The 22,539-nt window shown below is 39.5% G+C and overlaps 1 protein-coding gene across 16 annotated transcripts in view; it reads right to left on the bottom strand.

The window, feature by feature from the left end:
* The window catches only part of MPPED2 (metallophosphoesterase domain containing 2), a 196,542-nt gene that overhangs the window by 110,947 nt on the left and 63,056 nt on the right, over positions 1 to 22,539 (bottom strand). For 4 of the 16 annotated variants that reach the window (XM_074014013.1, XM_074014014.1, XM_074014015.1 and 1 more), the window contains exon 4: positions 3,122 to 3,219. The exons of the other annotated variants lie outside the window; for them this stretch is intronic. The gene's annotated coding sequence lies outside the window, so the exon portion shown is untranslated. The remainder of the gene's footprint in view (positions 1 to 3,121; positions 3,220 to 22,539) is intronic. 16 annotated transcript variants of the gene reach the window in all.

The raw sequence follows: 22,539 nt of genomic DNA, 5'->3' as shown, positions 1-22,539 counted from the left end.
GTATAACCTGTGATAGCTTCCAGACTGTTTCTCTCAAAGAGGGACTACTCATGCAGAATATCCAAAACTTCTTCTTAGAATCAGGTGGGGGTATTCCTCTATGAGCATGTAGCAAGGAATAGATTAAAAATTTAAGATCTCCAGCTATGCACATGTCTGATGAACTCTATAACAATGTTAAACACATAGCAACTTATGTCAAAGTCAGCATAACTCCCTTATAAAACTCTGGACATTTAACATGGCACTTATAATGGCTTCGATGAATCACAGCACGTGTCCTCCAAGACAATCTGGTGGTTTGAAGTTGTGCTCCGTGAAGCCTCCCCAGGGATGGAGAAGGGCAGAGGGGAACGACTTTCTCTGAGGTCCACCAGAGCAGCTATGCTTTCCTTGATTTTACCATCTGGGGAAAGATGTCATCATTCAAAGAAAGTTAACCCTGGCTTAAAAAAATTAAGAGGAAACCACTGATTCATGCACTTCCATTTTATGGATGAAGAAACTGAGTGCCAGAGAGGTGCTGCCACTTACTAAGCACAGTCACAGGCCACAAGTAGGGCCAGAATCTAGCTCTTTGGCTCCCAGACCAGTAGTTTTCAGATGACCCCAAATATGTGACAACTTGATAAAGTTTGACTTAAGGCCTGGTACATAAATCCTCCTCATACCATTCTCCATCTACAGTAATCTTTTATCTAATATTAGGCACTTACAGCCCTTTTTGTTTGTACCCATGAAACAGAACTCTCCATTCTAGATGCTTCCCTGGCTATATCATAGAATTCTCCTGTATGGGACATGAGGCAGTGTCAGCCTCACACTACGACAATTAAAACACATCCTCGCTCGATTAAAACATTCCCCGAATGCTACTGCAGCTGGTGGTGTAATTTCTTACCTACAGGCTCCCAGGAGAATGTGGGAGCCTACCAAATGAAGAGAAGGCCAACTTTATGTGAGGTCCCAGAATCTAAAACTTGTTGGCTACAATTATTAGGATTAGGATGAGACTTTGATAGGAGAATGGAGGTCTGAGGTAATAAATTCAAACACCTACATGGATTAGGGAGGTAAACAATGTGAATTGAGCTGAACTAGGTGGAAGATAATGGAGAACAATGAGGACTGGGGGCACATGTGCATCAGCATTTTAAAATAAACATATATAAGCACTGCTCTAGCCAAACATGATTTCCTCGCTTGCCCCTCTCCCTCAATACAAGTTAATGTTCCTCAAAAATAAGTATCATACAACTGCATTCAGGTTTTCTGCTATAAATCCTTATAGAATGAATACCTCTAGAAAACTCAAGTTTAGGTCAAACCAAAATCCAAGGTCAATTCCAGAACATTCATTTTTCCCAGGAATCTGCCTGTGATATGGTTTGGCAGTGTCCCCATCCAAATCTCATCATGAATTGTAGTTCCCATAATCCCCACATGTTGTGGGAAGGATCTGGTGGGAGGTAATTGAATCATGGGGGTGGTTATCCTCATGCTGTTCTCATGATAGTAAATTCTCACGAGATCTGATGGTTTTATAAGGGGTTTTAACTCCTTTTGCTCAGCACTTCTGCTTGCTGCCACCATGTGAAGAAGGACGTGTTGGCTTCCCCTTCTGCCATGATTGTAAGTTTCCTAAGGCATACCCAGCTTTGCTGAACTATGAGTCAATTAAACCTCTCTCCTTTATAAATTACCCAGTCTCAGGTGTATCTTTAGTAACAGCATGAGAACAGGCTAATACAGCCTGCCAACTGTTAGAAGAGAACTCTTGACCCATACTCTTCATTCCTCATGAACAGGGAATATGGAAAACAGGGGCAACCACAATGGTTCATCAGGTCATGGTTAACACCAAATATCCTTTCTCCACACCCTTCTTTTTTAAATCAGAGATCTGGTCGGCAAGGCTAATTGATCACTATCTACTATTTACTCCTGCTGAAACCAAGAGAAAAACCCCAGCATTCAGCAGTAGTTATTTGTGAAAGAGAGCCTCCAAAAGCAAACATGGCTTATTGTTTTCCTGTATAAAAAAAAAACCTAGATCCATAAAGCTGACATATTTTAAGACTGCCAATCCCTATGCCCTCTCCCCTCTATTCTTCCAAATTATAGGTTTTTAAAATATATAAGGAAACCAAAACCAAAAATGTCTGTGGCATAACACTCACAGTCAGTAAAGCTCATTCTATAGCAGGAAGAAAAACAACAGAGGTGACAGGACAGAAGAGGAACTTGCTATGGCTCCCAGGTGCCCAGGAAAATCCAATTCATAAGGCACAGCCTTCAGGCTCACTTTCCCTTGGCAATGTGCTAGGAAAAAAAAAAAAGCTAAGTTGTTGGGATCTAAAAGAATCAAACAAATATATAGTCAGATCTGTTATCACAGGACTGTTTCTAAACATGAGATACATAACAATTTGAACACATTTCTGAAATCTGCCTGCAATGGGGCAGTGTCAGGGGCCTGTTTTAAAACACTGTTCCCTAATGCCAGTGATATAAAGTGACTTCGTTATACCCAAGGCAACAGAAGGAGGAAATTTTTCCTATTTAAAAGTATGATTATATGTTTAATATTGTAACTCCAGCAGGAACAGGGAAAATGTTAAAACTCTTGAAGCCTCTCTATTTCACTGAGGAATGAACAAGAATAACCTGGGCTTGAAAACTGGCCAAGCAGAAAATTCTGCAGGAGGATGAAAGGAAAAAATTCATACCAACTGCTAGGAGCATGGAAGAACTATGAGGCTCAGGATGGGCTAAGGAGACATTTCATCTAAATTCCTTCCTTGGCAATTACTGGGGGCTGATAGTAGAGAAGGCTCGAGGCCAGCCTGGAGGTGGAGAGGGGGTTCTATGAGCTATGAGGAGGCAGAGCCAACTTTTTGCTGTTGTACCCCCGGCACCTAGAAGAATGCTTGGCACGTAGTTGGTACCCACTGCATACTCCAGAAATCCCCCTTGGCTCCACAGTTTGCACTCACTTGCCTCAGCTTCAAAAACACCGGAAACATTCAGTCAGGGCAAGCTCTGTCTCTGACCTCAGTCTATCCCCCGTCAGGCTCCATTCATTTTCACAAGTCCTGACAGCTCTAACATTAATACTCACACTTGCTGATGGAGCCACACAGCAGGTTCAGACTGCTACCTTCTCCTCTGAAACTCATGCATTAGGGTTTCTTCCATGCTTGCAATGGGAAACCAGGTCTAAGAAATATTAAACACAGAAAACTATATTACAATAATGTCAGGGCTGAGCCAGAAACCCAGGAGAAGGCAGGGGATGCGGAGTGAAAGCCCTGGGGTCCACCGCAGGAATTAGGACCAGTGTAAGACACCACGGCAGAAATGCTCCCTCCTCCGCTTCAGCCTCCTCCATGAAGAGAATCCCAAGGCACCAAGAGATGTGATAAACCTTAGTCCACACAAAGAAGACAGAAGTCCACTCCCCTTCCCTTACAGTAGTCACTACTGCACCTCACCGATGGCAGGGAACAACTGAGAAGTGCAAACGATGGGGAAGCAGGCCATTAATAGCCACACTTTTTAGACCATGAAAACAGCCCAGAGATTTTATTGCTGCTCAGCAACTCCTTGTTTGTAAGCATTCTTGCCTCAACCATGGCCTTATTCCAACACAATTTTTGTGACCTAAACACACACATCTACACACTCGCATATACTCATTCACACTTACATATATGTTTAAGATAACCGCAAGGTAGTATAAATGAATGACAATATTCTCCTTGCTTCCCAACCGAGTATCTCTAAGTTGCCACCCAAATCAACATGGCATGCTCTAAATGGGAATCCCTAGTGGTAACTGTCCACCTAAATGCAACTCCAATTGTATTCCAGTATTGCCATCTGGCTGGACAACAAGAATCGTAAGGTAGACCCTTCCACTGTTTATTTTATCCAAACTTTCCTTTACAAATGAGGGCCTTGGCTTGTTAAAAAAGATTTATACAACAAATCGATCTGAACAATCAGACTAGCTTCTAAAGACCCTTCAATCTGCTTCCTCAAGCATTAGAAAACTGCATCCAAATCAAGCTTCCACCGGATAGTCACAAGAAAAATTGGTAAAGACATTGTCAGGTTTCATCTGGATCAGCTGTGCGCATGTTTATACAACCTGAACTTGTAGGAATATATGAATACATGGCATGAAGGAAAGAGCATGGACTTTGGAGTCAGACAGATTTGGGATCAAGTTCGTGATTCTGTCACTTATTACCTGTTAAACTCAAACTCCAGACACACTATTTAAGCTTCACATTACTCATCAGGAAAAAAAAAAAAGAATTGTACAATCTACCTTATGAAGTGGGTATGGGGAATAAGTGAGAGCAGGAAAGGACCAAATACAATACCTGCCACATAAAGGATGATAATTATTATTGTTATTATTACTAATAATTCTTGAAATGCAGTCTCACTCTGTCACCCAGGCTGGAGTGCAGTGGCACGATTTCAGTTCACTGTAACCTCCGCCTCCAGGGTTCAAGCAATTCTCGGGACTCAGCCCCCCAAGTAGCTGGGACTACACATGTCCACCACCACCCCCAGCTAATTTTTTATATTTTTAGTAGAGACAGGGTTTCGCAATGTTGGCCAGGCTGGTCTCAAACTCCTGACCTCAGCTGATCCCCTCAGCCCGCCTCAGCCTCCCAAAGTGCTGGGATTACAGGCGTGAGCGTGAGCCATCGTGGCTGGCCTATAATTGTTATTTTTATTCTGTCTTCTGTTTTGCAGTGTAACTTAGGTCAGAGTAAGAAGCCCATCTCCTACTTCCTACCTCTTTAGAAGAGTATTTAATAAATATCTTTAATAAACTAGTATTGTTGACTGACAAAGTCTCTGATGAGATGAAGAATGATATGTTTATTTTTTCCCCACAAAGCCTTTAAAAAGCAACTGAGAAAAAGGTGTTCCTTCCAGCAATAATTACAAAATAAGTGGCAATTATTCTACTGAATAATTAGAGGAACAAATGCAAATCCTGTGTGTTTGCATTTTAAACCATTAAGTATGGTGATGATCAAATTAAATAAAAATAACATAAGGCATAAAGGCCGTATCTTTTAAAAGAAATAACAATTTTAGAGGCTTTTTAAATTCCTCCCCTCCTTAAGCCTGCAAATAAGAATTTTAAAAATCTTCTTGTAATAACTACTATTTTTTTTGCATGCTGAAATAACATTTGGGCAGATGATGCAGGATTTCGGTATGCAGGAATTCTGCGGGGCAGGGCTGCAGAAGCCAGAATGGAGGGTTGACAGTGAAAATAAAATCTCTGCGTTAACAGCGCCACTGGGGCTAGATGAAAATGGTCTTCCAGAACTTGATTAAAACTAAATTGAAAAAGAACATATTTGGCTAATATTACATTAGACTAAAATATAGAAATGAACCCTAATACTCTCAAAATCTAATAAGAAAAAGCCATCTCAATTTCCAAACTTTCAAAGCATCTTCTTTAAATGCATCACAGATCAATTTACATGGTACTTTTGTCAATAAGCAAAACCAAATCACGGGTTCCAATTGGCTTATATTGGAAAGTGTAAGAGCAAATGCCAGAAAATGCAATTACTGCAAACAAACTCCATTTTCTTCCCTCTGAAGGGAATTTCAGGGAATATTTTATTGCCATCAAATAATATTTCTGAAGGCATCAATACACAGTTCTATTCTCCTTTCTGAGTCCCCACTCACTGTATAATCTAATCCACTCTACAAAATATCCTGAAATTTAGAGAAGTGCCTACGAAAGGGGATATTACCTTGCACACACAACCTATGTCAATTTTAATAATATTCACTCTGGACAGGAAGCTGCATAGAGCAAAATTTAGGATCCAATAAAATTGATTCTTCCCATTTTATAACTCAAAATTTCAATGAAGCATTTCAAGTATAAAATTTACAAAGAAACCCCTCAGAGAAGGTTATTTTGATCAATAGTGACAGTGACAAGATAGAGGGAATGGAAACCATATTCATTTCCTCTTCCATTGTGCTTTCTCCACCCCTCAATGGGCAACATTTACTACTATAAGAGAGCTCCCCTGAATCAGAGCTACTAAGACTTCCTGGGGGGTGTGAAATCATGAAGCCTCCTTTGGATAAGGTTTTTGGTTCCACTGGAACACCAGTTCCAATAGTCTCCGATATTTCTTTGGCAATGCTTTTGTGGCTTTATCCCACAAGCCTCCCACTGGTATGAAGAAGTAAAAAGTATGTAGTATAATTCCTCAGGAAGAAAGGATTTCTGGAAATTCCATCATGGCCCTTGGTGCCCAAGGTTCCAAGAAGCAGAGTTGGAGGTCTATTTTACTTTCTACATTTTCATTCCTTACTCATGGGTTTTCTAATTTCTAGAGATCTAGGCCGCAGCATCTTAAAATTTGTCAAAAGATACATTTACACTGTCTTTCTAAATCCGCATTTTCTCCTAATTAGTATAATTAAGGCATAAGGTGTTCCATAAAGTTTTTCCTTAAATAATTTGAATTAAGTATTTTAAGGAATTCAGGTAATCAGAACACAGTTGGAGAGCATACGCTGCTGAACACTGTTCCAAAGCAAGACAGCAAAAATAAATAAATAAATAAATGAATAAACAAATAAATAAATAGGTGTTTGGCATGACAGTAAAATGAAAAAAAAAAAGTGTTTGCTCTATGAGGGTCTTTGTTCCTAGACATGTGAAGTCAGGTAAATGCATACCACGTTCGCCTTAAATTGCTCATTAAAAAACATGTAAATTTCTCTCCCTCTTCACACATATGCATACACTCTGTTAAGGAGCAGATAATCCCCTACTTTTTGGTTTGCTTCTGTTATGGGCTGAATTGTGTTCCCCCAAAATGCATATTTTGAAGCTTTCATCCCCAGTATCTCAGAAATTGACCATGTTTGGAGATGGTCCTTTAAAGAGGTGATTAAGTTAAAATGAGGCCATTAGGGTAAGCCCTAATCCAGTATTACTGGTGTCCTTATTCAAGACACTTGGACACACAGACACCAGGATGCGCATGCATGGCTGAAAGGCCACGTGAGGATATAAGGAGAACACAGACATCTACAAGCTCTGTAAGAGAGGCCCAAGGTGAGACCAAACCTGCCAGTACCTTGATCTAGCCTCCAGAACTGTGAGAAAATAAATGTCTGCTCTTTAAACCATGTAGTCTGTGGTTCCGTGTTTGACAACCCTAGCAAAGTAATACCCTTCCTAGAAGGGTGCCTTGGCTTAATCCTTCCTACACTAAAGCTAGGTGATCTCATCAAAATACAAATCTGATCATATACACTCCCTCACTTAGCAAGGGTTTACTCACCCAACTTAGCATCTTCCCAGATTCTCTATTATTGCCCACAGACAAAGGGCCAAATGCTCCATGGTATGGTGTGTAGAACTCTCTGTGATCTGGTCCTGCCAGCCACTTCCCCACTTGTATCCAGAGCTCTGAGCTTGCCAAGTGCTTGCAGTTCACACAATGAGGATTTGTCTAATGAGTTATCTTTCTCCCACTTGACTATGGCCCTCAGGATGGTTCGAACCAAATTCATCTTTGTATTCCAAGAAAGTTTCAATCATTATTTATCAAATAGATGAATGAATGAAGAAATAATTCTATATTGCCTGAGAATCATGTGGATATGACTAGCGAGGGTCTCAATTTTGGATGCAAAATGACCTTTAAGTGTTATAAATCCTATTTTTATTTTATTCAAGGATGACACCCATTATATACATCACAAAGTATACTGTTAATTTTCTATTAATAAACTAAGTCTGATTTTCAAAACCTGTTATACAGTGGCTTTTTTTACTGGGAAAGGCAAAAGGGGGCAAAGAAATTGGTCCGCCTGTAGTAAGGGCTCCATTTTGTTGAAGGAGTGAACAAATAAATGGATGAATAAATGAATAAATGAACTATATACATCACACAAATAATGTTACAATTTCAAAGAGAAGCGAATTATTGCTGCATGGTTGACACTATGCACTTAAAGATTTTTCCAGCCTTTGTTCCCGGTAGCTCAGAGGAGTAATCAATAGATGGAGTTAATGGAATAGCCATTCATTATTTGAGGAAGCTGCCTGTATTTCTTCATGGTATCCCTTCATCTGAAAGTTTTCACCCGTCGGCCTCTCAGGAAAATCACTGCTGTTTTGACAGCTGGCTTTGCAGAGGCCACTCTTTATAAATGAGCCTACTGCCCAGGCCCGAACAGGACACGTGTGTGCATCTTCTCAGGCCCCCAAGCCACTGGGTCAGATGAAAGAATCCATGCTAATTTATGTGCAAGGCTAGTTCTATCCTTTTGCTTCCAACAGAAAATCAAGGGACAGCAGGGGGCTCCTGACCTTTTATCCTCTAATTCCAGGCTTACCGAAATTCCAACCTAGCAGGGTCCTCAGAGATTTGAATCATTCCTTCCATGGAATGGGAAACTAAGACCTAGCAAGGCTAAAAGGATTCCTCCAAGGTCACCCGATGACTTAGTTGCAATATAGAACTTCTGATTTTGCAGACCAATCCTCTCCTTCTCCACCATATCACATAATCACCGGGTCAGAGATTCAAAGGATTCACTTTGCAAATCAGAATATTTAGGTTCAGAGAAGCTAAGAAGCTTTTCTAAAGATTGTGCCTACAATCATGAATCCTGGGTCCTAACATTCATCTGCCACTACCAGCAAGAATCACGCAGTAACACCCAGGCATATAGTCACTCATTTCTTCTTATTTCATAGACACAGAGGGCTAATCAAATTTCATTGTTAGGATGTTCTTTTATTTTTAACCTGTACTATCATGGTTTAAGGCCTTTTTTTTTTTTTTTTCATTTGACTCATGGAAGGCATCTATTTAGCCATCTTAACCATGAACTTAAATTGGGGAGTAATTTAAGATGATAGAAATTATCTCTCTGGGTCTAGCTATTGTTCTTCCAAGTTTTTCTTCTGTCTCTGACACTATCCCTGAGGTACCTTTAATGAAACTCAATGGTAAAGTTCTTCCATGATACGAACATCACAACTTTTACTTTTATTTTCATCAGTAGCTAAGGGGCTACATTTGCTTATCCTCAGCCAATACAGCACCTCTTTTTCATATCAATACTACCAATGTGGTTTCTCAAGGTTGAGAGCAAAAGATTTTCCAGATTGGTATCTTTTTATAATATGTAGGCTCATCTCTAGCCTAGTATTTCATTTCTACATGTCTCTAAAATGCCAGCTTTCATTTTTCACTAAGATTATTTTCCTCAGAGTGGAAGCTAAGGCCCAGATCACTGACTCTTAAATGGTGAAAATGAAGGGTGACTTTCTTTGAAAAAGGCTACTTTTATTTATTTTTTAAAATTGAATTACTTTCAAGTGTTTTGACCAGAAACTGGAGATTAGATACACTTGTTTAAAAAGAAGGTATTTTTGCAGGGTTTAACTTAATTCTCCAAAACTGAGAACTCCAATCTCTTCTACTCAAACCCATCCAAAGCTTGTAAAGTTGATCCCTTACTAGGAAAGTGTGGCCAGATTTCAGTTCTTCAGGTTAAACTGTTTTTACTTTGTAACTCTGTCATGTGGCATTTCACTTTCAACCCCACATTCTCAGATTCACCCACTTAGGGTTTAACTCTCTCTTCCTTCATTTTTCTTTACATTTTGGCTCATTTCAAGGGTTTTGCGAAGTCGGGTCTCAGTCTAATTTTCTAATCCAGTAGCACTGGATAAAAGAAATCCCATTAGATTCCATTAAATCCCACTAAGCTTCTGACTCTCTCAAAAGTCAGGATGAGGTTTGATAATGAAATAGGGCCCCAGAATGCCATGAAATGATCACAGTCTTTCTACGACCTCCAAGAAATATTCCCCGGGGTCTTAGGATGTGACTGGCAGTATGATGGGGCTCGCTGGGAATATAATAATGCAGCAAACAGAACAAGGTCTCTGGCCTTATGGAACTTATATTCATGTGGGAGTAACAGATAATAAAGAAGTAAATAACCTGCTAACATAACTCAGATTATAACTGCAAGGAAGATAATTAGCAGGTCCTATAAAAGATAGTAACAGAGAAAATTACCAAGATACGGCAATCCAGGAAGGTGTCTTTGAGGGGGATCAGTCAATATTTTGTCTGCCTAGCCCTTTATCAATGAACAGTAAAGAGAGCTAAGAAATAAACTTCCTTGATCATGTACAGCACAATGTAAGATGGCAGGAAATACATGCATGCACACCACATGTGCACGTGCACACACACCCCTCCCCAGAGGTGTTAAGAACAGTATATCAAGCACATAGTTCCTTGTAAATCTCAGTTTTCATTAGAACACTCAGTGCAATTGACTATAATTGATTAGCTGACAATTAACTGGATAATATTTTTTAAAAATCTACCCTTGTAAGGAAAATTTTTTCTAAAATATTCAATTTTCTACCTTCGGAAGGCAAGCTACTAATGGTCTAATGTTGAAGCAACTTTGAGGAGATTAAAATGCAATCCAATAGCAAGATTGGGCTAAATGTGTGTATACTCTGAACATCAATTCCTGTTGTTGCCCTTGTGGTTACTGTCTGGGCGTGGTTTGGAATAGTTCAACAAAGCTAACATATTTGTTTATTTTCTTAGACTCTACTTTTGTCTCCTTAAAAATTCTCATTATTATAGGGAATTGGACTCTGGGGAGTTGAGGTATGCCACAACACAATGACTTCACTGAGGAGACACCAAATAGGCAGTAGTAACAGTGTCCTGTGAGGACTCTGTTGTCATTAGGCTCCCAGAAGTCCTGAGGGGGAAGATGTCCTCATGACTAGGGCCATGCGCCTTGGTTCCAGGGTCCCCTTCCATGGTCATTCTACTTGGCCACCATTGACTTTCCATATGTTGTTCATGTGACCTCAGACATTCAGTGCCCTTGATGGGATTTTTCTCTCACCTCTGCCAAGATGGCCTGGATAATGACATTAGGAAGCCATGGCACCCTGTGTCTTGGCCCAGAAACGGATCATTTCTCTTTGCGTACTGGGGCAAGTGGGGTGAAGGAAAAATTTTGTTTAAAGAAAAGTTTATGAAGAAGTTTGAATTTACAAAAAAAAACACCAAACAAACAAAACCTGAAATTAGGTCTGCTGTTGTTGTTGGGGGAAGGAGGGAGGGATAAAGTTTTACCCCACACCACCATATTTCTAGCCTCTCAGGGCCCTTGGAAAAATCACTGCCCTACAACCTGTATTGTACAAACCCTTTAATGATTATAAGGCCTAAGATAGTCACTTTAGGCCAGTAGTTCTCAAACCCGTTTGATCTTCCAAATTATGTACAAGTTAAAAAGTAAATCATGGCCAGGCGCAGTGGCTCATGCCTATAATCCCTGCACTTTGGAAGGTGGAGGCGGGCTGATCACCCAAGGTCAGGAGGTCAAGACCAGCCTGGTCAATATGGTGAAAACCTGTCTCTACTAAAAATACAAAAAATTAGCAAAGTGTGGTGGTGCACGCCTGTGATCCCAGCTACTCGGGAGGCTAAGGTGGGAGAATGGCTCTAACCCTGGAGGCAGAGTTATGCTGAGCCAAGATCACGCCACTGCATTCTTCTGCACTCTAGTTTGGGACAACAGGGTGAGACTCTGTCTCAAAAGGAAAAAAAAAAAAAGAAAGTAAATCAATTTCCAGGCTTTATCCTGAAAGATTCTGTTCTCCAGGTCTGAGTGGGCCATGACCTTAAAAAAACACATTCTTCCATTTTTTTCTTTGCATCTCTAATGAGAGATAAGATCTCAGTGACCAGCATTATTCGAGCAAGGAGGGAAAATGGGGGCCTCCTGCCCTACTTTTATTCTAGTCCAGAGACAGAAGGAGTCCTCAGTCCACCCATGGTTAAGCCTAGTTCCTCTATAGACGGAAATGAGCTCAAAACCATTAAAATAATACAGATGACTGTTTTTCTTTCTCTTTTTTGGTCAGGCCTTGTCTTCTGTGCACATCTCTCTTTCAAGAGGTCTAGCCAGGGATTCTTGCTACACTCTACCAGTGGGCTCAGATATCAACCAAGTGTCTTTCCAACTCTTGGTGGCCAATTGATGGTGACAGATAATTAGCTTGAATTATTAAAAGTATAGTTCCAACACTATCTTCAGAATCTCAATATGCCAAATATGTGATCTTCAGGAACTAAAATATTCAACTCTAGATGGATAAGACAGAAGGTTAAACTGCTCCAAACAGCCATGAAACATGACAGGTGATGATAGGTTAAGCCTCTCAGAACTTTGGAATCTGACCACATAATAGGAACCTGTCATCTTCTCTTCTGAGATGATTTCTATGGGAAAGGGACACAGGTGGCTAGAAGTCTCTCCTACACATGGATCCTGGTATAACATGGACAAAAGAGGAAACGGAAGAAGGAAAGAAAAGAGAAGAAGGAATAGAAGAAAAGGAAACAAGAAAAGTAAAGATTTCAGGATGAAAGTAGAAAACAAGATGACAGCCATGATATTTTAAAATGTTACCCAAGCCTATCTCAGTCACTGGCCAAGGCTCACTACAGTGCTGTCCCCTGCCATGCCCAAGGGACTCCATTCTAGGAAGACCATAGGCTACTTTCCTCAAGGTGCCATGCAAAGGTACTTCGTTACAAGACTCATTAAGCAGATGCTATTGATGGCACGCTCAAATCCTCACCCCACCTTTCCTCAACAGCACAGCCTCCAGTTTTATTCATGTTTATTCAATCTTTCCCTGGGAAGCCGAGTGCTCCAGAAAGGAAAACTTATTCATAGACCCAGACGAGCTTATCTTGATTAGTTAGGACCTGTATTTCCCTTGCCAATGACTGGTTTAACGAGGTGCGGTCACCCAATCCTGGACAGCGAAACATGAATTAAAGTCAGTGGATGGGCTTCAAGGAAATGGTCATCACCTACATACAAAGAGACATACTGGAAGAAATGACCTTGTTTTTCCAGTGAACACTGTCATTACTTCATGCTACACCTGGAACTTCGGCAGCAGTCACTCTCAAACCTTTGGGACAAGGCCACCATGTGAGAGGAATACTGAAAGAACCTGAATTCCTGGTATCATCACTGAGCCCCTGAATTACCAGATGCTGAAAATTGCTTTGTGCCTGGATATTTTTTTTTTTTAATGAGAGACTAAATTCCTTGTTGCTTACAGCATTTTGTTTCTTACAGTCAAAAGCCTCCTAACTGTTCTATGTTTACATGTTCATAAATTCAAAAAGTAAGTGTTTCAACCAAACAAAGCTCTTTGTATACCTTCTGCTTCTTACAACAGCCTGGTAAGAGATTATAATTTGATTTGCTGCCTCTGGCAAGGATACTTAGTGTCCCTGTAAATGAAATCAAATGATGATGACAATTATGAGATTTGGAACCAACACATCCAATATTTACCTCTGTCAGGCACCATCCTAAAAAACTTTAGGTCTGGCGCAGTGACTTAGGCCTGTAATCCCAAGACTTTAGGAGGCCGTGGTGGGCAGATCACCTGAGGTTAGGAGTTCAAGACCAGCCTGGCCAATATGGTGAAACTCATCTCTACTAAAAATGCAAAAATTAGCTAGACATGGTGGCACACGCCTATAACCCCAGCTACTCAGGGGGCTGAGGCAGGAGAATCCTTTGAATTTGGGAGGCAGGGGTTGCAGTGATCCGAGATTGCACCACTCCACTCCAGCCTGGGCAAAAGAGTGGGACTCTGTCTCAAAACAAACAAACAAAAAACCTTTATACGTTTTACAGTAACCTTATGAGGCAAAATCTATTATCCTCTTTTACAGATGAGCTAAATGAAGTCTACAAAAGTCATCACGAAAAGAGAGTGGAAAAGAATGGCCTGGTTTAGGATAATAGGAGTATACAGAATATATCCCTAATCCTGGCAATCCATTTTATCCATAAGCAAGAAGGTGGTAGTGCACTGGCTGCCTGAGAACCAGGGAAGAGCTCATTAAAGCTCCAATTATGAGGACTTATCAGTAGAGAATTTGATTTAATAAGTCTGAACTAGATTCCAGGAATCTGACTGCTTAACCACCTGCCTGAGAGATTCTGATGGGCAGTCAGACTTAGGAGATAGGAACTAGGGGCTAGAGAAAACTGAGGTGCCCAAGATTTGGGGGATATAACAGGATAAATTGAATTGAATTGTCTCTCCTGATCTCTGAATTCCTTTCCAAGTAGGTATGCAAAAGGCTTCAAAAGCTAACCACCATCAGAGTGGTTGTACAACCTTAATTCTTGCTATAGATTCAGCATCATAAACCAAAGTTAATTTGCTTCCTAAATCCTATAGGACCCCAAAAGTTGTATGTGTTTTCTTGTCTTCTTGACAACCTTACTAATGCACTGCCCCCAATTTGCCTCATAGACAGCTAAGAACCTCTTGGAACAGACACAGAATAGCCTTTAATGTGAAGAAAACTTTAAAATCCCATCAAGCCAAAATCAGTCATTTCAAGAACTTTGTATTGGAGATATTCCAAAGTCTAGACAGACTCTAAAGAGTTAAAATAAAGCAGGCATACACTTCCATCACAGCAATTTTCTGCCTACCACAGTCATAGAGCATGAATATGAACAAAGATGAATGACACTATAGCAGGCACAGCAAATGCATGGTATGAGTAACCACACTCCTACCCTATAGCATGAGAGACACTGCTGATAAATCATAACATCTTTCCCACTGAGTTTGGATATAGCATGAGGATCCTTCCTAACAAAGTGCTTCAGGGAGCCACTTTAGATTGATCAGAGTTGGCAAATGTGATGAACTCTCTCTGCCACACCTGTGCTGAAACCCCTTCAAAACAGGAATAAAAATTAAGCTCGCTCTCTTCTAGAAGGAAAAAACAGTGTGCATTCATTTTTCCAGACACTCTTCTGAGGCATCCGAGTATCATTATTATTATGTCTATAGGTCTTCATTTCTTGTTCTTAAAGGGTACTGTTTGCTGAATTTAATTTAATATTTTCTACTACTTTGGCTAAAGGACGTAGCATTTCCCTAACATGAATATTAAACTCAGAAGAACCCATGAAGCACTGGAGCCAAAACAGTTAATTAGCAAGTCACCAAGGCTGGTAGCAAGAAGCAGGAGGCACGGCTTAGGAAGCTGCCCATTTTTCTTGCAATAAAGAAAATAAAGACAGTAATTCTAAGAACATTTATTAACCCCCCAGTATGGGTAATTGCCATCAGATGTGGGTCTGTCAGTCTTGCATTAACATAAGCTACTTCATCTTGATTTTCAATGGCACTGTAATGCCCATGATACTGTAGATAAGTGCTAACGCTGGAATTTTGAGAACCAAGCCCTGTGTCCAGCAAATGCTTTTAAAAGAATTTCACTCTCAATGGTTGCTTGCCCAGAAGAAATTCATTTTGTGTTTTAAAAAAAAAAAAGAAAGAAAGAAAGAAAGAAAACAAGGAGGCATTCAATTGAGCAAGTATTTTCTTAACTCATTTTAAGATAAACTCTTACATTCCCCAACAATTTCTCCAATGGATGCAAATGTGGAAAGAGACTGTATGGGTGGCTGTATGCTCCATTCTGTATTGGTATACGAAATAAAATAATGGAATGGTGATAAAACAACAACAAAAAAAGAAAAGGCTTTATAATAGTCAGGACACGCCAACCAATTTTAAATTGAATTACACAGCCTGCTAATCTTTATGATGGGATGGAATTTATTTCAACATTAAGCATTATACTAAAATTTGCAGCAATTCTCCCTCCCGACTTCTTAAGCTGCTACCCCCACATACTCCCCACACGTCTCCCCAGTGGGAAAGCTTCCCTTCAACCCCAAAAGCAGTATTCCTGCTGACTAGGAAGGCAGGGCACAGCTCTGTGCAAGATTTCATTTTTATAGCTATTGTTAGTTGGTGTATATCTATATTCCGTGCCAGGGCATACACAAACACTTTTATGAACACTAGGCATATTTTCCTAATAATCACAAGCACAAAATTTTTAACAAGGTAGATTCAAGCCTATGTACACGGTAAAAGAGATTTTTTAAACCAACAATATCGAGAAGCTTTGCTATATTTTACAAATGAATGGACAGAACACTGTACACTATATATTTGATGAAGCAATCACACTTCAGAAATTCTGGACTATCCACGTCAAGAAGACATAATAACCCAGCTAAAGTATAGGCCTATGTGTCTGGGACGTGTCCTTCCTCATCTTGCGTGTTTCTCTCTCTCTAGGCAATGGAACAGGGTACTAATGAGAAAGGAAAGAGCTTGTCCTGTAAGCACGAACACCCTCATACTTCAACCCATCTGGCCCTGATGAAAAGAACTACAAACGGACAAAGAAACAAGTGCCATGCCAAGCTTCTTGATCTTTCCTCCTCCTGTCATGGGAGAAGGAGTCTCCATAGTTACCTTACTAAAATCACGTATAAACTATTTCTAACAAATAAAACCCTTCTTAAAATTTAAGTTTCTCCCTGATACCTTATACTATGGATTCTTACTCTGCGATGCATTTTGGTTTACTTATAATAAAAATGAGGAACTCACCCACCATGTACACTGACTTGTGAACAACAAATTCATGCTATCACTGAACTATATCCATGATATTTTTAAAAAAACAATTCCCAGGCAGGCAAAGAGATCATACATTAGATCTGAGAACCACTAAAAGAGTTTATGGTAAATTATGAGCCACAGAACAGCTACCAAGAACCATACAGTCTCTGCTTAGGATCTTTCTATCTTTTCTAGATATTCTAGACACTCTTTTAACGGACAGTTTCCAGTCTCTCTGAGACACATACTGTCTGCTGCCCAACATGCACTTACTAACAGCAGCCAGAGGCTGTCTATAGTAGACACCTGTGCTGTTCTGCTCCACGCATGGCTGTCCTAGAGCCACCTGTGTTTATCTCCAAACCAGTTTATCCAGCTGTATTTTTTAATGTAATCATCTCATGTAATTATAAATGACTTTAAAAATCATAGCATTCTAGAAGGATTCTGCACTCAGATTGTTCCACAAGCATCTTTATGTTCACCAATAAATATGCCAAAATGAAGATGTGATAAATTTTTAATAAAGATGAGAAATTAAATGTGTGATTTACCCAAGAAAGACAGTGCTGACCTGTAATTACTGTGTCCATACTTAAAGGGAAGGCTTCAGTTCTACCCCAGAACACTGACCAAAGCATGCACATCTTATGCTTCACATTAACATAAAACTATTTAGCCATATGATTATCATTTGTATGGGTTCCTACACTAGCTGACTTTTTTGATGAACTGAACACGTTTCGTTCCTTCTCAGGTTGGATAAGAAGGCTTTAACTGGACTAGGAGCTGCGTATGCACAAGACTGTGAAGACGGAAGTCTTTCCTGCCTTCCCACCACCCTTAACTCTTCCATGGCCTTTTCAAAGGACAAAACCTCCAGGCGCATTACAAAAGACATACATTTTGGTTTTGCATTTTTGGTTTCTATCTGTTTTTATAGATGAATGATTAGTTTACTCACTTTCATAGTATTAAATGTGTATGTTTAAAGATTCATTTTGGAATTCATATATAAAATCACATTCAGGGCCAGGCACGGTGGCTCACACCTTTAATTCTAGCACTTTGAAAGGCCAGGGTGGGAGGATCATTTGAGGCCAGGAGTTCGAGGCCAGCCTAAGAAACACAGGGAGATCCCCATCTCTACAAAAAACTTAAAATATTAGCCAGGCATGGTGGTGTACAATTATGGTCCCAGCTACTTGGGAGAACTGCTTGAGCCCAAGAGGCAGAGGTTACAGTAAGTGGTGATCATACCACTGCACTCCAGCCTGAGCAACAGAGCAAGATTCCATCTGAAAAGCAAACAAACAAAATATACACGTACAAACACAAAAAAGTATGTGTGTGTGGGTGTGTATATATGAATACGTACGTGTGTATATATATATACACATATATATGTGTGGGTGATTAGTAATAGCCTATAAAACACACACATATAATAGTACTGATGGTGGTGGTAGTGGTAGTAATAGTAACAGTAGTACTGGAGCTACTAGTAGGAATGCTAGAATACACATATATATGAGTGTAAAATCATAAAAACGACTTTAAGGATATACATGTATGTGTGTATATGTATGTATATATACATACACATACATATACACACATACACATACACACACATACATACACATTTCAGGCTCTGTAGTTACACTGCTTCCTAAATCCAGGATTTCTATGAATAATGGATTCACAAAATGAATAATATACAATGAAAATACCAAAATATCTGTTAGGTTTCGTAAATTCCTAAATTACAGCTAACTATTCTAGTATTCCTACTAGTAGCCCCAGTACTATTATTACTATTACTACCATTACCGTCACAATCACCACCATTACCATCACCATTACCATTACCATCACAATCACCACCACTAATAACATTCTTATATGCTCTTGGTTGATTAACAATTCCAAATTGAGGTAACAAAGGGAAGAACTACACAGGACTTGGTGGGCACTGAGTCTCAAACGACTAGGGGATATGATTAATTTAGAGTCAGCAAGTTAATTTAGAGTCAGAAGAACTTCCTAACATTGTTCTCAACATTTTACTGCAAATCAAGTCTCAGAGGTTGTGTATTTTATAGTGACATGTCTGCCCTCACAGGGGCAAGTACAGTCTCTTCAAAACCAAAAGGAGTTTTACCTCCTATTTCCAAACAAAGAAGGATAAGAGATTCATAAAAATGGCAGTGAGAAGGGAGACAACACAGTTTAATTGTACACGTTTACCCTGAAATTAGAAAAAAGGAATGCTGCTTCTTTCCTGATCTTAAAATTTGAACACTTAAAAAAATGTTAAAAATGTAAAAAAAGTTTACTTCAATTTCATAATGTACATAAAACTTGCTGCAGTAACATCTATGATAGATCAATAATGCATGTTATAGTTAGCTGTTTAATTATTCATTTTGGGTGTACTATAAATATGGCATCAACACAAATTCCAGATGTGAAAAAAGCTGGGAAATTCAGGCAACGTAACCAAAATTAAAAGTCATTTTCTCCCTATATAAATGCTAAAATAAGGCAACCAAAAAGAATGTTCATTTGGGGGACAAATCAAGACAGAAGACTTCTTTTTGTTTGCCTTTTTTTTTTCACTTTTTATTACCTATCTTTGGTTAATGTTTTGTGCTAGCATTTATTTTTATTTGTCACCTATGACTTTTTGATACTGTCTCATATGTCATTTTCATATACAGTATCTGGAAATAAGGGGAGCATTTAGAGCATCTGATTTGAGCATTTGTATAAAACATACACTATTTCTTAAAAGAACTATAAATTTCCTTTGTCAAAATGTCACTTTTTATGTTAAAAAATAGGGGAGATTTTTATAATGTTCCAGAAAATAATTATGTTGGAAGAAATGACTTTTCATTTTGGTTACAAAGGTTGTTCACTGTACAAGAAGAGTAGCAGCCAAGGGAGTAAGTGGGAGCTATCTGCCATTCACTGAGTATGTCCCCACCAGGCCCAGGGGACACCTCTTTACACTTTGTACAAAAGCACCTTACAGAGAAGCAGCAGCCCCAACCAGAAATAACATATTGGAAAAATACTGAAAAATTTTAAAATGAAAATGCACAACTACCCCCACTTCCTTCCCCAAGTGGTGGTGATGGTGGTGGTAGTGGTAGTAATAGTAATAATAGTACGGGGGTTACTGGTAGGAATGCTAGAATAGTTAGCTGTAATTTATGAATTTTGGGGAAGATTTAGGAAACCTAACTGATATTTTAGTATTTTCATGGTATATTCTTCATTTTGTGAATCCATTATCCATAGAAATCCTGGATTTAGGAGTAAAACAGAAAGGAAAGAAAAAAAAAAAAACAAGAATAAACAAAGCCAAAACCAAATGTAGGGATGTAACCATAAGTCTGGAACTGAATCACCCCCACCAGCCCCATTCAGGCTAAATTATGAAAGCTTGCTCATCAAATGCCTTTGTAAGGGCCATTCGATTCACAACTCTAGAACGCGCCTTCAAGTTTCCACAAGGACTAACAGCCAGGCCAGAAACACACAGAGTATCTCAGCGTCCAAGTGTCCAGTACCACAAGCCAGGTTATCAAGGCTCTTTGGATTTCATTATTTAGCACTTTCTGGTCAGCAGTCTAGCAGCATTCCATTAAACAAACCTAGTTTATTTGACATTTGTTACAAATTTCATTAATTGTTAAAGTTAATTAGGACACCAGGCAGTATCTTCTGAAGCCAAAATATATATTAGGTAACTTTCTAATGTAAAATATCTTCTGATCTTTGCCAGTAAAATGTAAAAACTAGAAATGAAACAAATATAACTTCAATCGATTCCACATGGCTACTAGTCTCTAGGATCCTGGAGTCCCACCCTTCTTGTATGCCACAGAAGAATGCAAGATGTGGGACATAGATACTGCCCCTTGGAGCTCTGTGACCCAGAGCATGGTAACCTCTCTGAGTTGCAGCATCTGGAGCTGCACATCAAGAATAACTTCCTTGTATGTTCGCTAGGAGGACTGAATGAGATAAATGTATTTGTAAAACATACACCTAGCGTGGTGTCTTATCACTTAATATACAGTAATTCTCATGATTATTAGAAATGTAGGTCCAAATCCTAACTTCACAGGACCGTTTCCATTAAGAAAAATCTTCATTCCTTAAGGCAACAAAGTAAGAAACAGTGTTTTGATTTTTAAAACTGACTGCAATGCATGATTCTGTATAGAAGCCTGGAATAGAAAAAAAAATGTCATAAATGGCATGATTAAGATAACCAGAAAATTTTGAAAAAAGTCTATAGATTACAAAATAGAGTTGTATTAATTTATATTTCTTGATTTTGATAACTGTAATGAGCTCATGTGAATGAATATCCATGTTCTTAGGAAAGATACATTGAAATATTTAGGGTAAAGGGGCAAGATGTCTATGACTTAAATTCAAACGCTTCAGGAAAACATACATACACATGCACACCACCCCCCCCACTGCAAACACACACACACCTGGAAAGAGAATAATAAAGCAAATGTAGCAAAATATTAACAATTGGCGCAATCTGTGTGAAGGGTGTATGAGTGTTCATTGTATTATTCTTGTAACTTTCCTGAAACTTGAAGAAATATTAATTTAAAAAGAATTAATCAATGGAGGCCGCCCATCTGTGTGAGAAGTGCTGTCTACACATTTAACAGGCCTGATGCGAGGCCCTTCTGGGACTTAACCTTGGACTCCACTCCACTTTCACCTCTCTAGGCTAGTGGCCTGCCCTGCGTGTGGGAATGGCTGCACTGAATTACGTGGACAGTGCTGTAATTATGTCGTCTTCCCTTTCATCTTCCTTGCAGGACTCCAAGTGAGAATATGTGGAGTGAGCTGATGATTTGCCACATATCTCTGATGAGTACTATATTATTTGCATCATAATATTTTCATTTCCTCCCCCTGCACATAATGCCACATTGACAGCAAGGTCAGTTAAGTTACTATAAGGGATTTTTAATGAAAACAATTATAAATTTAAAATAACTGTGTTTAAAGCATTTAACAGTCACTAGGGTCAAGTGATTACAGCAGTTACAAGCCCCATGGGACATGTTCACACCAAAACAAAGTGAATAAATTACCTCAGCTGGCGCATGTAATCACTAAGTGACCACAGGGGTCAGGCAGAGTAGAACCCTGAAGACTTTCACGCAAAACCAATAATGAAAATTTATCAGTCAAAGGTGGGGGCGGGGGGCGAACGTCAAGAATTAGTGAGTCCAGTGATAGACTGGAAGCAGAACTGACTCTCCATACAGCTTGAAGGGCCAGGAAAATGGTATTCAAAAACCCAGCAGACAGATGGAATCAAGATTCCTGGAAACAATATACAGGCAGGCTGTGGGGAGGTGGGGAATTAAGATGAAAGGGATCTATGGAGTACTGGGAACTTCAAAGCCAAACCAAATGCCATGTTGGTATAAGGATGACTATCCTTATCCAGAAACCTGTTGCAGGGACTGGAAGCACATTGGGAGGCCTCCCACCTAGGGCAATGAGGGATAGGACAGGTTGTTAACACCAAAATGATCATGTCTAACATTTACAAGACATTTGACATCTTCCAATGAGGCGCCTTCAATTTCATCCTCACGACTCTGTGACAACTCCCCCTTGTTGTAGAAAAGAGGCGGCTGAAGCGCAGGGAAGCAACACATCTTGCTCACAGAAGCACAACTGCAAAGTGAGGAAAGCCAAACATTTATTGCAGGTTGTTATTTGCTACAGATTCCACTGAGCACATCCTCTCAAGTGGCTCATATCAAAAGAAGAAACCAAAAGCTCTAAAAGTACCGTGTGCTAACGGTCTGAACATACTGTGCAGGGGAGGAAGGTATGACGACCCACTGGGAAAG

The sequence above is a fragment of the Macaca fascicularis genome, chromosome 14 (genome assembly GCF_037993035.2).
Source record: "Macaca fascicularis isolate 582-1 chromosome 14, T2T-MFA8v1.1".
In the NCBI taxonomy this organism is placed as follows: Eukaryota; Metazoa; Chordata; class Mammalia; order Primates; family Cercopithecidae; genus Macaca; species Macaca fascicularis.
The sequence above is the reverse complement of the archived record's forward strand: the minus strand, read 5'-3'. Positions and strand labels throughout refer to the sequence as shown.